Below are 15,109 nucleotides of genomic sequence, written 5' to 3' on the forward strand. Positions count from 1 at the left end.
CGAGAAGCAAACCGGGGTTGGGGTGGGGGGCAGCCAGTTGCCCCAGCCCCAAAGGAGGGTTTCCAAGCAGTGGGGCAGAGGAGGGCACCCAGGCAGGTCCCTGTGATCTCCCCAAGTTGAGGAGACAGCTGAGAGTCTGGGGAGGCCAAGGTGGCTAGAGTTAGTGGGAGAAGAGGGGGCCATGTGGAGAAAGCCTCCAGAAATGTCCAGAGTGTCTCCCCTGAGGCTTCAGCTGACGACCTATCAGCAAGCGTGTGTGAGGAAACCCCCGAGGCTGGGGAAAGAGCCACCCAAGAGATAAAAGTAAATAATCTCCGGAGATAACACAGGGCCAGAGCAAAAGAGGCGTCATTCATGGAGATCCAAGTGTGTGCCTTGGTGGTGAGGCCAAATTAGACCTGGACCACATTCTCTGTGGTTCTGCCCAACAAACCTTCACAGCAAACTTGAAAGGATTGAACCATTTCCAAGTAATTTAACTGTGCTCCGGAGTTCGGAGTTCAAGAATAGTTCAAGCAATACAAAAACAGGTAGTACCCAGCAAGGTAAAATTCACAGTGTCTGGCATCCAATCTAGATTACTAGGCATGTAGAGCAACAGAAAATTTTGACCCATAATCAGAGGAAGAAATAAGCTCAGGGATACTGATACACAGATGCCATAGGTGATGGAATTAGTGGACAAAGATATTTAATAGTTATTATGTCTGTATTCAGTGTGCTCAAGAAATTGGAGGAAAGATCATGCATGATTAGCAGAGACATGGAAAATATAAGATACAAACTGAAATTCTATGAAAACTACAACATCTGAGACTAGAAACACACTGGATGGGATCAGAATAGATTAGACATGGCAGAGAAAAAGATTAGTGAATTTGAAGACTTAGCAATAGAAAGTAAATACAGTGAAACATGGAGAGAAAGACTGGAAACAATAAACTATCTGTGCACTCTGGGACAGCTTCAAGTGGTCTGATAATGTGTACTTGGAGGTCCTAGTCTCGGCAAACTAGGCATTGAAGGGAATTCTACTTGATAAAGGTTATCAAAGGAAAATGTATAGCTAGCCTCCTACGTGTGGTGAAGGACCGAACACCTTCCCCTGAAGATTAGAAACAAGACAAGGATGTTCACTCACCACCTGTATTCAGTACTGGAGGTTCTAACCAGATCCATTGATAAGGCAAGAAAAAGAAAGAAAAGCCATCTTAATTGGAAAAGAAGTAAAACCTTTTTTATGCGTTGATGACATTATCATCTGTATAGAAAATCTTATGGAACCTGCAAAAAAAGGCCAAAAGAACCAATAAGTGGCTTTAGGAAGGTTGCAGGATGTAAAATCAATATACAAAGATCTGTTATTTCCAAATACTACTAACGAACAGTTCGCTATTGACGTTTTTTTAAATTCCATTTACAATAGCATTAAAAAGTGTTATATTCCTAGGGATGAATCTGGCAAAACGTGATTAAGGTCTGCACATTTAAAACTATAAAACATTGCTGAGAGAAATGAAAGGCCTAAATAAATGGGGTGATTTACAAGTTTCATGGGTCAGATAACTCAATATACTGAATATGTCAAATTTCCCCCAAATTCATCTGTAGGAAAAAAAGCATTCCCAATGAGAATCCTTTCTGTATAAACTGACAAGCGGATTCTGAAATTCATTTGGAAATATAAAGAACCTAGGGGAATCAAAACAACTTTGAAAAATAGGAGGAAAGCGTTCATACTACGTTACTTTGATATTTATTATAAAACTACAGTAATTAAGGTACTGTGGTATTGGCATCAAGACAGATAAGCAGATCAATGGAACAGAATAGAGTAATTAAAATAGTATGATACTGGTGTCAAGACAGACAATAAGGTCAACAGAAAAAAATGGAGAGTCCAGAAATAGACTCACATCGATAAGGTCAATTTTTTTTTTTTTTTTTTTTTTTTTTACCTAATCCTTGGGTTTAAAGTTCAGGGCTGCAGGTAAGGGGCAGAGTGGCAAGGCTGGTACAAATGGTAACAGTGGCAAGGAACCCAGCTGTCATTGGCAGGAGCCTGTGCCAGGGTGTTGCAATGCCTGTGTCTTGCTATCCTGGCTCTCTCTTTCTGGTTTTCTTTCTTTTGGTAGGTGTCCTGTGGGATACACCGGAGACAGGTGTCAGCAGTTCTCAAAGGTCAACTTGTCTCATATGTCTCTTTACACAGGTGTAAAGGTAATTCAGAAGAAAGTACAAAGTTTTCAACTAACGCAGATGAAACAGTTGGATATTCTTATGCAAAAAATAATTCCAGTCCAATCCTGGCACTTATACGAAAAGTAAGTCAAAATAGATTGGAGATCTACCTGTAAAAACTAAAATTATAAAATTTCTAGAAGAAAACATAGGAGAAAATCTTTGTGGCCTCAGGTTAGGCAAAGATTTTTTTACATTCAACGGCAAAAGAATAATACACACACATACAAAATTGATATATTGGACTGCCTCAAAATTAAGAAATGTTGTTCAAAGGGCACTGTTAAAAAGTGAAAAGATAAGCCAGAGAGTAGAAGAAAATGCTTTTAAATCACATATCTGATAAAGAACTGGTATCCACAATATATTAATAACTCCCAAAACTCAGCAATAAGAAAACAAACAACTGTATTTTTTAAATGAGCCAAAGATTTCAACACACAATTCATCAGAGAAGATAAACAGACAGCAAATAAACACATGAAAAGATACTCAACATCATTATGCACTATGGAAATGTACATTAAAACCATAGTGAGATACTGTTGTGTGCCTATTTGTACGTCTATAGTTAAAAAGACTGACCCTGTGAATTGCTGGTTAGGATGCGAACGAACTAGACCTGTGACACACAATGTAAAATGGCACAAGTACCTGGAAAACAGTTTGACACTTTCTTAAATAGTCATAAACACACACTTTCCATAAGATCCAGGCTTTCTCCTTCTGGATATTTATCCAGGTGAGATAAATGCCTCTGTCCATACAAAGACGTGTATACAAATATTTATAGCAGACTTGTTTGTAATAGCCTTAATTAATTAATTAACTAATGAATTAAAAGGAAACCAAGCACAATCGAAATGGTTGTATCGTTAGGTGAATGGATGAACAAATTGTGGCACATCCTCACAATGGAACAGTACTTAGCAATGAAAAAGGAACGAACTGTGGACACATGGAAGGACGTGGATAAAGCTCAAAGTAATCATGCTGGCGAGGAAGCCAGAGAAAAATCAGCACAGACTGTGTGATTCCATTCATACCATAAACTGACCTCTGGGGACAGAAGGCAGGTGCGTGGTTCCCTGGATTGGGAGCAGGGGGTGGGAGAGTGATCGCAAAGGGTCAGGTGGAAAGTTTGGGGGGCTGGGCACGTTGGTCCCTTTGTGGGGCGGTTTCGTGGATGTACACGTATGTTGGCATTTCAAATTGCACACTTTTTTTTTAAAGAATTATTTATTTATTATTTATTTATGGCCGCGTTGGGTCTTCATGGCTGCATTGGGTCTTCGTTGCTGCACGCAGGCTTTCTCTAGTTGCGGCGAGCGGGGGCTACTCTTCGTTGCGGTGCGCGGGCTTCTCATTGCGGTGGCTTCCCTTGTTGCGGAGCCGGGCTCTAGGCGTGCGGGCTCAGTAGTCGTGGCTCACAGGCTCTAGATCGCAGGCTCAGTAGCTGTGGCTGGCGGCTCTAGAGCGCAGGCTCAGTAGATGTGGCGCACGGACTTAAGTTGCTCTGCGGCATGTGGGATCTTCCCGGACCAGGGATCAAACCCGTGTCCCCGGCATTGGCAGGCGGATTCTTATCCAATGCGCCACCAGGGATGTCCCCAAATTGTATACTTTTAAAACACACCGTGTACTGTTTGTTCATGATACGTGAAGCAACGTGGTGTTGGCCCTGCGACTGGAAGAGGCGAGACTGAGGCAGGAAGACCACTCAGGAAGATGCTGAGAAATCCAAATCGTCCTTACGCCTAGAACCCGCCTTACAGCAACCAGATTTACATAAATAACTCTAATATAAGCATAAGATCCTGGTCTGTTAGGGGTGAATTCATTTGTAGGAAAATAGGAGCTAGTAATGAGTTAAGTAAAGCCTAAGCCAGTACATTAGGGGGCTTTGGTGCTCCTTACAAAAGGACCCCTGGTTCCTGCTGCCCCGTCACCCGTCACCTGGGTGCCTTTGTGCAGTGCACAGGCCGCACAGCCATCCACGGCAGCCCTGATCCTATAGACCACGTGGTGTGATAGAAACAGCCCTGACCACCGAATCTTGGCTCTGCCATTAACCATATGGCCTTTGGTGAATCACCTAGAAGTCGTCATATCTTAGCTTCTTCATCTTGGATTCTGGCCCTGTGGGGCTTGGTTGAGATAAGGACTGTGGTTAGGCTTTCAAAACAGGCATGGGCCCATCAACCTGTTCTGACCAGAGGTGAGGGGAGAAAGGCTGGTCTGGAGTTCACCCAGAGAACATCCCCGGGCTCTTTATTCATCTTTATTAAGATGCGCATTAAGCTACTAAGCAGGGCTGTCTTGGATCAAACTGTGAGAGACGTGTTCCCACTTCTGTCCCCACTGCTACCTTCTGGGGCCTTTTGTGATGAACAAGCATCACACCCGGTTCCCCGTGTCACCCCCTCAGCGGCCCAGGGCCCACTGGGAATTCCTTCCCAGAGAGGTTTGCTGCCCTGAATTCCCGAGTCAATCCATTCCTTGCTTCCATCTTCCCGTCCTTTCGGTGTGTAGATCACAGCTGGGAGGAATGAATGTTACTAAATGGAGTCACGCTCAGGTTGGTATATACGACTAGGGCTACAGCTCTCTTAACCTTAACCTTTCAAGAGACACTTATTTTAAACGAGATGCTCATTTACTCCAAAGAATGACTTTCTAATGGTGGAATTTGTTATCAAGTAGCTAGCTCTTTGGGCATGGGATGGAAGGGGTGTCTCTCGAAACAAATCTCCACATTTAGTGCCGCCAGATCTCCAAAACGATCTCCAAAATGCTCAGCCATTTACGCTGACTTTCCAACAAGATAAGTTTCTTTCTGTATAATCATGTTTATATCTATTTCTATATATCTGTTACAAACTCTGCACAGGAAATAATGGAATCAAATGTGGATTCTTTTAACGTAAGAAACTGATACACTGATTGAAGGCTGCTGTCACAGTGTTTCAGATGCTGCTCGTGGCTGAAGTTCAAGTTGGTGTGTTCCAGTCATTTAGCTCGATACGCTTGTCAGTGGTCTAGAGGATGAAGTGAATGGCCGTGTGAAAGAATTTGCTGATGACACAAAAGTGTTTAGGTTGGTAAGAGCTAGGAGGGCTGTGAGGACCTTAAGATGGCTCTAATAAACTGGATGACGGAACAAACATGAAGACTGATAACGTTTTACAGAGAAGGCCCAAAGGCAATAGATACTGAAAGAAATCATTTAAGCTCTACATAATTTAAGCAGTACACACCGATGGACTTAGAATTTATGTTAGTTTCAAAAGGAAAAGACTTGCTCTAGGAATCAAATTAATAAAAACATTTCAGGAAAGCCATCTAATCTGCAGTGGTCCTGAAACAAGGGCCAAAAGAGTCTAGGTATGTACTCAGAAAATGCAGGGAAAGATACAGGAAAGCATGAGGTGGTTGGGACTGGGTACCGACCTAACAAGCCCCCTTCTGCCGACTTGGTCCTGATGTGTTCCTCCTGTTACCCTCAGCCCCAGAAAATGAATCAGGACCTGTCTAAACCAATAGTCCCCAAAGTATGATCCCCAGACTGGCAGCAGTGGGATGACCTGGCAACTTATTAGAAATGCAAATTTATTAGGCCCCATCCCCAATATACTAAATCAGAAATTTTGGTGGAGGAACACAGCAATCTGTATTTTAGTAAGCCCCCCAGAAGATTCTGATTCATGCTGAAGTTTGAGAACCACTGGTCTAAACCAGTTGTGATAAAATCCCATTCCCCTTTTTTGCCAATGAGTACATTAAGGTTAAGGATGAACTCCCTTCAGGTCATTGAGATACAAGTGAAAGTCTGCTGGAGGATTTTAAGAAAGGCATTTCTCTCGGATGAAGAGAGTAAAGACATTGCAGCCTTTGGCCTTAGTTCCGTGAAGATGTGATGTTTGGAGCTTCAGCATCCATCTTGTGGCTATGAGGAGGCATGGCTGAGGACCACAGAGCAAAAAGATCATGTTTTTGTGCCACTGAATGAGCCAACCTTCCCATGACTCGACATCCAGGATGTCTGGCTATGTGAGAAAATAAACCTCACTTTTGGTCAGATATGCTATTCCTCGCATCAGAAAGCATCCCCCCAAAAGCACATGCCTTTCTTCTCCACTGTGGTAGAGAGGAAGCAAACCTGAAGAGGTAAATGTTCAGAAATAGTGAAAAAAAAAACAACAACCCAGATCTCCGCCCTCTCACCCGAACACGAGAGAGCTACATTCCCTAACCTTAAAGCGAGTGTAGTTTTGAGCCTCTCCGCTCTTATATACTGTATTAATATAACAAAGATTTACTTTTCTCATAGTTATCTGTAAAGCATCTTTAGTAACAGAGCTATGTGCAAACATAAAAAATCCCTCCTGGGGTCAGCATACCATCCATCCAGTTCAGGGCCGTGTGACTGAAAGATACACTGGGAGGAAAGTTGGAAGGTGTGATCGTTCTTGATCACAACCTTGGAAAGTTAAAGTTGCACACAGTGCACTTTCATTTCCCCCGCATCCCGTTATGAATGACCAGTTATGGATCTGCTCAGCTCTCCACGTTGCTAGTCCTACTAGGAAGGAAGAGGTCACGCAGTGGACGCGCACCTCAACCCAAGGACCGCTTTCATGGGAAATAAAATGCCAAGACAGATGTATGGGTGGAAACCTACACTTAGAGGAGGCAGAAGGTATCTCCTGCTGACTGTGTCTTCACACCTCGGCAACACACATTCGTGGGCCTGTGAGCAAAGTCACAAGGAAGAGTGCAGAGTGCGAGACTCAGCCCAGTGAGTGCATCCTTTTCTGTACCATCCAGCTTAACCTCTGACACACTCTTAACAGTGAAGCGACTAACTGCAAACACAGGTGGGATTGTCATCATGTCCTATAGGTCAGGAAGACTGGGCTTTACAGGACTGACAGCAGGAGTTGTTCCAAAATCAACTGTCCTCCTCGGAGAATTCCCTGTCAGCTGTCAGAGAAGGCTGGCTCCGTTGAATTCAGCCCTCGAAGAGTGCAAAGGGGAGAGAAGAGCTCTCAGAGACGAAAACCAGACCCCGCAGGATTTTACGGCTTAAGACCAATACCTTCCCCTGCCCTCGGAGCCATTAGGGAAGCCAGCAGCATCTGGGGCCCAGATGTTCTGAGCAGATCTCCCTCTGGGCAGAGGCTGGCCTAGTCTTCCCTGGAGCTCAGAGCAGGTCACGAGAGAAAGGAGTCTTGCCCCGGCCAGGGAAGTGGAAGGGCAGCTCCTGGCCCGTCTTTTATCTAGGCTGGAGCCGTGAGTTCAAGGTTTCTCCCATTTCCTACCCTTGGAAGGCAAGGCAATTCCTGTTGCCTGGTGGAGTGGAGATAAAATGGGACAGGGGATGGGAAGAGCACTGACTGTGTGGCTTATAAAATCCCTGTGGCAGAAGACACTGTTGTGAACTCGCCCAAAGCTATTTCTCAGACTCCTTGGTAGCCAGGTGGGGTCATGTGACCGAGTCTTGGCCAATGGGATGTAGGTGGAAGTGAGTGACGTGCATCACTTCTGCGCCTGGCCCAGAAAACACACCTGGGCCGTCTCGCAATCCCACTCCCCGGGCTTCTGGTCACGTGCATAGGATCCGCAGACAAACCCCCAGCTGACGGGGATGGGGGCCCACCCGATGGAAGGAGCTCAGTTCCCTCATCAGCTGCACAGAAGGCCACCTGCCTAGTGGTCTCAGATGGTGCTGGAATGCAAAATAGAGCTCTGACTGCTCAACCGTCTCAGAGTTTGTTGTCCTATCAGGCACTGTTTACCCTACTTAATGCAGGCTTGGACTGTGTCCCAGAGAAAGCAACTGAGAGGGAGACTGGAACCTGGGGCAGGGGTGGGGAGCCAGGGGTAGCAAATACGTTTAGAGAGATGGCGCACAATGTCCAGGTGGCGTGTGGTCTGCCGCTCACTTAACGACCCTCCCTTATCAATGCTCTTATGCTGTGGATGAACCTCTGTGAGGCTGCCCGGGGGCCCCTCACCTCTGGCTGGCTGTCAGGATCTATACAGACAGCCAAGGAGGCATATTAAACAGACCTCAGGCAGTGCAGGATCTGAAGGAAATTAGCCCAGGCAAATCACCACCGAGTACATTTTTCTTTTCTAGAAGACAACATTGGCGAACGCAAGCCCCACCATCTCCTGAAACCTGTGTGTTCACTGCCCTTGACTGTATCCATGGTGGACGGCTGACAAGTGTAGGGACGGCTGGTGCATGTACAGCAGGTTAATAGCAATCTTCATTGGCTTGGTAATTAACCTGTGAGATTTTTTTCTATATGAGCTCTACAGTGTTCTTATTCCAGAGATGGCAATCATTTTAGATAATTTTTTTTTTTTTTTTTTTTGCGGTGTGTGGGCCTCTCACTGCCGTGGCCTCTCCCGCTGCGGAGCACAGGCTCCGGACGCGCAGGCTCAGCGGCCATGGCTCACGGGCCCAGCCGCTCTGCGGCATGTGGGATCCTCCCGGACCGGGGCAGAAACCCGTGTTCCCTGCATCGGCAGGCGGACTCTCAACCACTGCGCCACCAGGGAAGCCCTAGATAAATATTTTCATGCAAAAGATTCTGCCAGATATTTTTTATGCGTGAATAACCTGATCTGAAGGAATTCATTTCTGATGCTCAGACACTACCTCCCTTATTTGGGTATTTTTATTGTGGAAAAATATACATAGCATAAATGTACCATTTGACCAGTTCTTAAGTGTACAATTCAGTGGCATTCATTACATTCACAGTGTTGTACAGCCGTTATCACTGTATATTTCCCAAACTTTCTCATCATCCCAAATAGAACCTCTCAAAACAACTAAGTAATATTTCCCCTTCCCCACTTTCTCCAGCCCCTAGTAAACTCTGATCTATTTTCTGTCTCTAGGAATTTTCCTGTTCTAGATATTTCATGTAAGTGGAATCACAAAATATGTGTCCTCTTGTGTCTTATGTTACTTAGCATAATATTTTCAAGGTCTATCCATGTTGTATCATACATCAGAACATCATTCCTTTTTACAGCTGCATAATTTTCCATCGTATACATACACTTTGCTTATCCATTCATTTGTTGATGGACATTGGGTTGCTTCCACCTTTTGGCTGTTCTGAGTAATACTGCTATGAAGATGGGTGTACAAGTATCTTTTCCAGTTCCTACTTTCAATTCTTTTGGGGATATACCTAGGAGCAGAATTGCCGGGTCATACAGTAATTCTACACTTAGCTTTTTGAGGAACTACCAAACTGTTTTCCATAGCAAACCTGCAAGATTTAAAAAACCCAGATTAAAGAAAAAATGTAGAAGGCGGCTCTTGTTATGCCATGGGGATGCCTGCGTGATGAGTGCCAGCTGCGTCTGGAACCCTCATTAGCACAGAGCACAGTACCTCTTGGACCAGCTCTCTCTGGGCAATCGCATTAAAGGCTTCACACCTGAGTGACTCCTCTATCCAGAGGTAAATTGCCGAGCAGCTGATAAAGCTAAGCTTTGGAGCCCCTCACTTGCCCAGACTCCTTCCAAAGCCCTGGGAAGGGCCCTTACCATATGATAATTTGTTTTGTTTTGTTTTGTTTTAAGAGGTTTGAAGCAAAATCCGTTAAGACCACTGTCTCTTTTCACTCTAACTCCCCCTTGAATTGGGTGGTGTTGGGATGCCCGTGGGCATCTGGGAGAATGTTGATGATTTATTCTGGAAGCCACTGGAAGAAAAGACTCCCAGTTTTTGAGTCAAGTAAGTCTCCAAATAGCTATTGAATGACACTGCAGGGAACTGGGTTAAGAGCTTAAGATGGTTGAGACCTGGCTCCTGCCCTCCGGGAGATTCCAGACTCAACCGGGATGGGAAACACACATTAACACTTACAATAAAAGTCAGAACTTGCAAAATGCCATAACAGTGTGTGATGGGTCCAAAGCAGGGAGACATGGCATTGAAAGTGTCTGTGAGTGGGTCCACTTGGGAGGGACCTGGAGGGTACATTTCCCCCAGCAGAGAGTGGACTGGTGGAAATCAAGGCCCTAAAGGCAGGAGTGCCCAGGCTCTAAAGACATGAAACTGCAAAAGGAAATATGGGACCACGTTTTAGAGCAGGGGTCAGCCGATGTTCTCTGTGAAGGGATAAATCGTATTTTAGGCGTTTCAAGCCACGTGCTCTCCGTCACGATGACTCAGCTCTGCCGTCAGAGCATGGACGCAGCTGTAAACAATATGTAAACGAGGGGTGTGGCTGCGTGCCAATAAAATTTTATTTACGCAAACAGGCAGCAGGGTCAGGGCACCCAGCTAAGGAAACTCCAGGCCGTGAGAAGCCACGGGAAGTCTGTGAGCAGGAGAATGACATTGTAACACGGCCCGAGGTGTGTATTTGTTTGTTTTTTTTGTTTGTTTTTCGGTACGCGGGCCTCTCACCGCTGCGGCCTCTTCCGCCGCGGGGCGCAGGCTCCGGACGCGCAGGCTCAGCGGCCACGGCTCACGGGCCCAGCTGCTCCGCGGCACGTGGGATCTTCCCGGACCGGGGCGGGAACCCGTGTCCCCTGCAGCGGCAGGCGGACTCCCAACCACTGCGCCACCAGGGAAACCCCAGAGGTGTGTACTTGGAAAAGAAAGTTGGTTATAGGGTAATCCTTGAATCGGAGGACGTGGAATTGAGTGTGGAGATCATTGCTGAGAGGCTTTTAGAGTGTCTGGGGTCAGAGGCTGGCATTGGGGCGTTGAAAACAGGAACCAGAAGTCCAGTTTGGTAGGGCAAGGGATCTTATTGGGTGTAGAGAGAAATGGAGAGAGAGCTGTATTAAAAACGGGGCCTGGGGGGCCGGGATTTAGGGAATCTGCAGGGAAAGCTCGTGAGCGATGAGGGGCTGTGGGGTTGGATAGGCCCCTGGATGGTCTCTGCGCTCTGGGTGGAGTCGTTGGGCAGCTGGCGCCAGGTGACTGAGACCCCTTCCTGCCGCCCAAGGCCACGTGGGGCACGGCTGCCACGGGCCCCTGTGTCACTCCCAAGGCTCCGAGCAGACAGCGCCTGGCACTCCGTGAGTCTGGCCGAGCCTGGGCTCCGGGCGAGCCACGCCCTGGATCGCTGGGCCACTAGACACCTCTGAGGACAGCCAAGGCAGAGCCATTGCCGCCCCGCCAGAGGCGGGCGGAGGCTGTGCGGAGCGACCGTGGCTGCTGGGTGGGAGGGCCCGGCTGCTTTCTCATCACACGGTGCTCCAGACAAGACAAGGCTGTGTCTCTTGGAAAGCATGTATGCGGGGTCAGGGTGAGTCCAGAGGAGGTCAGGCCTCGTGGAAACCGCAGCAGCCAGTGAGGTTACAGAGTTCCTTAGCATCCCGGGGACTCTGTGTGCGACCCAGCGGCCCGGCAGGCACACATATTCCGGAGACTCGAACGCATTTAAAGAGAGCAGGGGATTCGGAAAGAAAATGTGCCATTTCACCGCGAAAATCTCGTCATTTCTCCCAGGAACGTAATATAATACCCTCCTGGAGAAATCATCTGAAGGTTGGGTTTTTGCCTGGGTCCCGTAGCAAACCCTGTCCCCGCTGCTCTGCGTGCTGAGACAATTCAGTGGAAAAGGAGCCGCCTTAGAATTTGCCACATTTATGTTTGACAAGGAGGCACTTTACTCACTCGTTGCATGCTTTCTTGCTGAGATGCGAGCGTGAGGTTGGCAGATACTGAAAATGCTATTTTGATACTTTGCGCACTTTCTTGGGAATTTATTTTAGAAGCAGAGTAATAAGAGAAATCTTATGATGCTACCGCGTGCGGTCATTTATTTCCGAGGCAATCAATGAGGAAGTGTTAGGAAATATATTCAGAGGGATTTCAAATCTGATTCCAGTCAAGTGAGTAATCTTTCCATTTTCTTTCCATATGTTATACGATTTCTTAAAAAGATGAAATGCTAAAGAACTAAAAGGCACTCCGGAACTCAGACCCTAACTATGGATATAAGATTGTACATTTTTTCAAGGAATGAAATGGCTTTAATTATGCTGAAACACATGTTGATAGTGAAACCAAATACTGTGCGTTGTGTTCATAGGCACAATATTTTATGTTATTTTAAAAATTTATTTTATTGAAGTATAGTTGATTTACAATGTTGTGTTCATTTCTGCTGTACGGCAAAGTGATTATATATATATGCATTCTTTTTTATATTCTTTTCCATTATGGTTTATCACAGGATATTGAATATAGTTCCCTGTGCTCTGCCGTAGGACCTTGTTGTCTATCCATCCTGTATATACTAGTTTGCATCTGGTAATCCCCAAACTCCCAGTCCATCCCTCCACCACCCCCCACCCCTTTGGCAACCACCAGTCTGTTCTCTATGTCTGTGAGTCTGTTTCTGTTTTGTAGATAAGTTCATTTGTGTCATATTTTAGATTCCACATATAAATGATAGCATATGGTATTTCTCTTTCTCTTTCTGACCCGTCAATACCTTGCTTAGTATGATCATCTCTAGGTCCATCCATGTTGCTGCAAATGGCGTTATTTCATTCTTTTTGATGGCTGAGTCGTATTCCATCGTATATATGCACCACATCTTCTTTATCCGTTCATCTGCCGATGGACATTTAGGTCGCTTCGGTGTAAATAAACTGTAAATAGACCATTATAAATAGGCTACTGTAAATAGAATAGGCACAATACTGTAAAATACAACTGGTGATTCCAGGCCTTTGGGCAACTCTTGCAGTTTTTTCAAGGTGAAGAGTCAGCCAGCTGGGATCCAGCCCCTTCAACTTGGTCCCAGGTGGTCTAGATCAAGTACATCCCCAGGCGTTTCAGCAGTTGAGTTTTCGTTGTACTTACACACCATGGGCTCTGCCTGTACTTGTTGGCAAAAGGGTTAAGAAGTGATTATGAGCAAAGGTTATGTGCGGGTCCTTTATGTTTCCTCCCCACCAGGGCCATCAAGGAGGAGAACAGACGAGTAGAGGAGCTTGCCTCGCTAAGTCAGGGAAGGGAAGAGGGGGGAGTGAGCTTGGTCTTCTTTCAGCCCTCGTTCTGATAAGATCCTCTTCCTGGACCGTGTTAAAGGTTATTTCGGCCTTCTGGAGGACCTGATGGAAAGGGCCAGGTGGTTGGAGATTGGATCTAGAGCAGATGCTGCTTTAATATTAGTTCTCCCAATTTGGAGACCCATGGGCCTGTGGATACCTGCCCTTGAAGGCACGTCAGGAGCAAAGGTTTGGAAACCCATGGCTGTGTCACCTGTGTGTATAACCAGGTGAATGGGAGCTGGATCTCAACGATCGAGTCAGCTCCTTCTGGCTCTGCTGGGGGCAGGGTGGTCAGCAAAGTTCAGGGTGAACCGGACACAAAGGCAGCTTTGTTTGCCGTTGACCTTGGTGTGGAGAAAAGTAGCTTCCCATCCACTGAGAGCTCTCACCCGCAGGCCTGCTCTGCTGATGCCGAGAGAATAACCCACCGATGACCAGGCAAGGTGTGGCGTAGGTGAAGTTGTCTTCCTTTCTCTGCGTGCCCCTTCTGATGCCCTTCCAGATACACTTTTCTTTTTTCTGGGACCCACGGACCGCCTGTTCTTGACCACCCCTTTCCCATCCCCGCCACCAAATTCCTTCAGAGCTTAACCTCAGGCAAGAATCCGCACATCATCGAAAATCTCGTGGGACGTTTTCCACAAGCATCTTTTCCTCTTGGCAGAGTTCTTGGCTCAGATGGTAGAATTAAAGATTTCGTTTCCTGTTTGAGGTTTCAGGCAGCAAACTGGCAGAGGAGGACATATGAGGAACACGTCTGCACACAGATGGCCACCCAGGTTTGGCCCCAGTGTATCCACACCCTGCGCACACACGCTTGGCAATATCTGGAGACACAAGATCACAAGACAGAAACACGCTGATTCTTAGAAAAGAAATTTGGATGCAAAAATCTAGTTCATCTGTGCAGATTTCGGTGAATTACATGGTTTGGACCACAGTGCATGACCTTTAGGAACTGAAGGCAAATGGAGATAATCCCCAAGTCACTCTCAGCAGAGAGGAGGTATCTGTCTCTCTGTGGATCACAGACGCCTGCAAACACACCCCCTGGTTTTCCTCCAGTTCTGGTTTGGCCTACTTTCCCAGCCCCAGTTGACACCGCTCTTGTGGCTGTAGCCTGAGAAAGGAAGTGACCCTCTGAGATGAGAGGGTTCCCCGGTGACATCCATCCAGCTGGCCACAGTGGGGGCTTGTCTGGGGCCCACACAGGCGGGCTGTCGGAATGTGCCAAGATCAGCAATGATGAGGTCTTTGCACAGAATTCCTTCATCGTGAGGGGCAAAAAGGCTGGACTGAGTGACATATCTGAACCCAGCCCTTGCTTCTAACATCTTTGGCCAGTGGAACCAAACTACACTCAGAGAATAGTCTGGTTCAAGAGACAAAAGAAGAAATAAAAAGAAGCGGAAAGCCAAGGTCATGGCTGGAAAACTTCGCGTATTTTGCAAATCAGACCAAAGCAGCTCTATCAGCTAAAAGGTCAAACATCTTATAGATAACTTCCAAATGGCTTTGATGCTGGAAAGTGGCTCCTGCCAGAAAGCCCCACTGGGATCTGTGAGCGAGGGCTTTTTTTTTTTTTTTTTATCTATTTAGCCCTGCACACTCCCGGACTTTATCCTTATTCTCTTCTAATTGGTCTTGATGCCAAGCTCAGGGACCTAATGAAATTAGCCAGAGCAACTCTGAAGGGAAAGAAGAAAACCAACTTGTGTTTGGCATTTGGCGAAATACCTGCCCTAATTGGATACGGAGCTCCGGACCTGGTGTTGCCGGATCTTCCCACAGTGGCTCTGTAGCTGGGAGGTGGAAA

At 46.4% G+C, this 15,109-nt stretch overlaps 1 long non-coding RNA gene across 1 annotated transcript in view; it reads left to right on the forward strand.

The window, feature by feature from the left end:
* The window catches only part of LOC113628431 (uncharacterized), a 202,674-nt gene that overhangs the window by 105,871 nt on the left and 81,694 nt on the right, over window positions 1-15,109 (forward strand). Inside the window, exons 6-7 of the long non-coding RNA XR_003436097.1 lie at window positions 2,213-2,324; window positions 3,121-3,317. This is a non-coding gene — a long non-coding RNA (uncharacterized LOC113628431). The remainder of the gene's footprint in view (window positions 1-2,212; window positions 2,325-3,120; window positions 3,318-15,109) is intronic.

This window comes from Aethalodelphis obliquidens, unplaced genomic scaffold (assembly GCF_003676395.1).
Source record: "Aethalodelphis obliquidens isolate GAN/ISIS:26980383/991018 unplaced genomic scaffold, ASM367639v1 scaffold23, whole genome shotgun sequence".
NCBI lineage: Eukaryota > Metazoa > Chordata > Mammalia > Artiodactyla > Delphinidae > Aethalodelphis > Aethalodelphis obliquidens.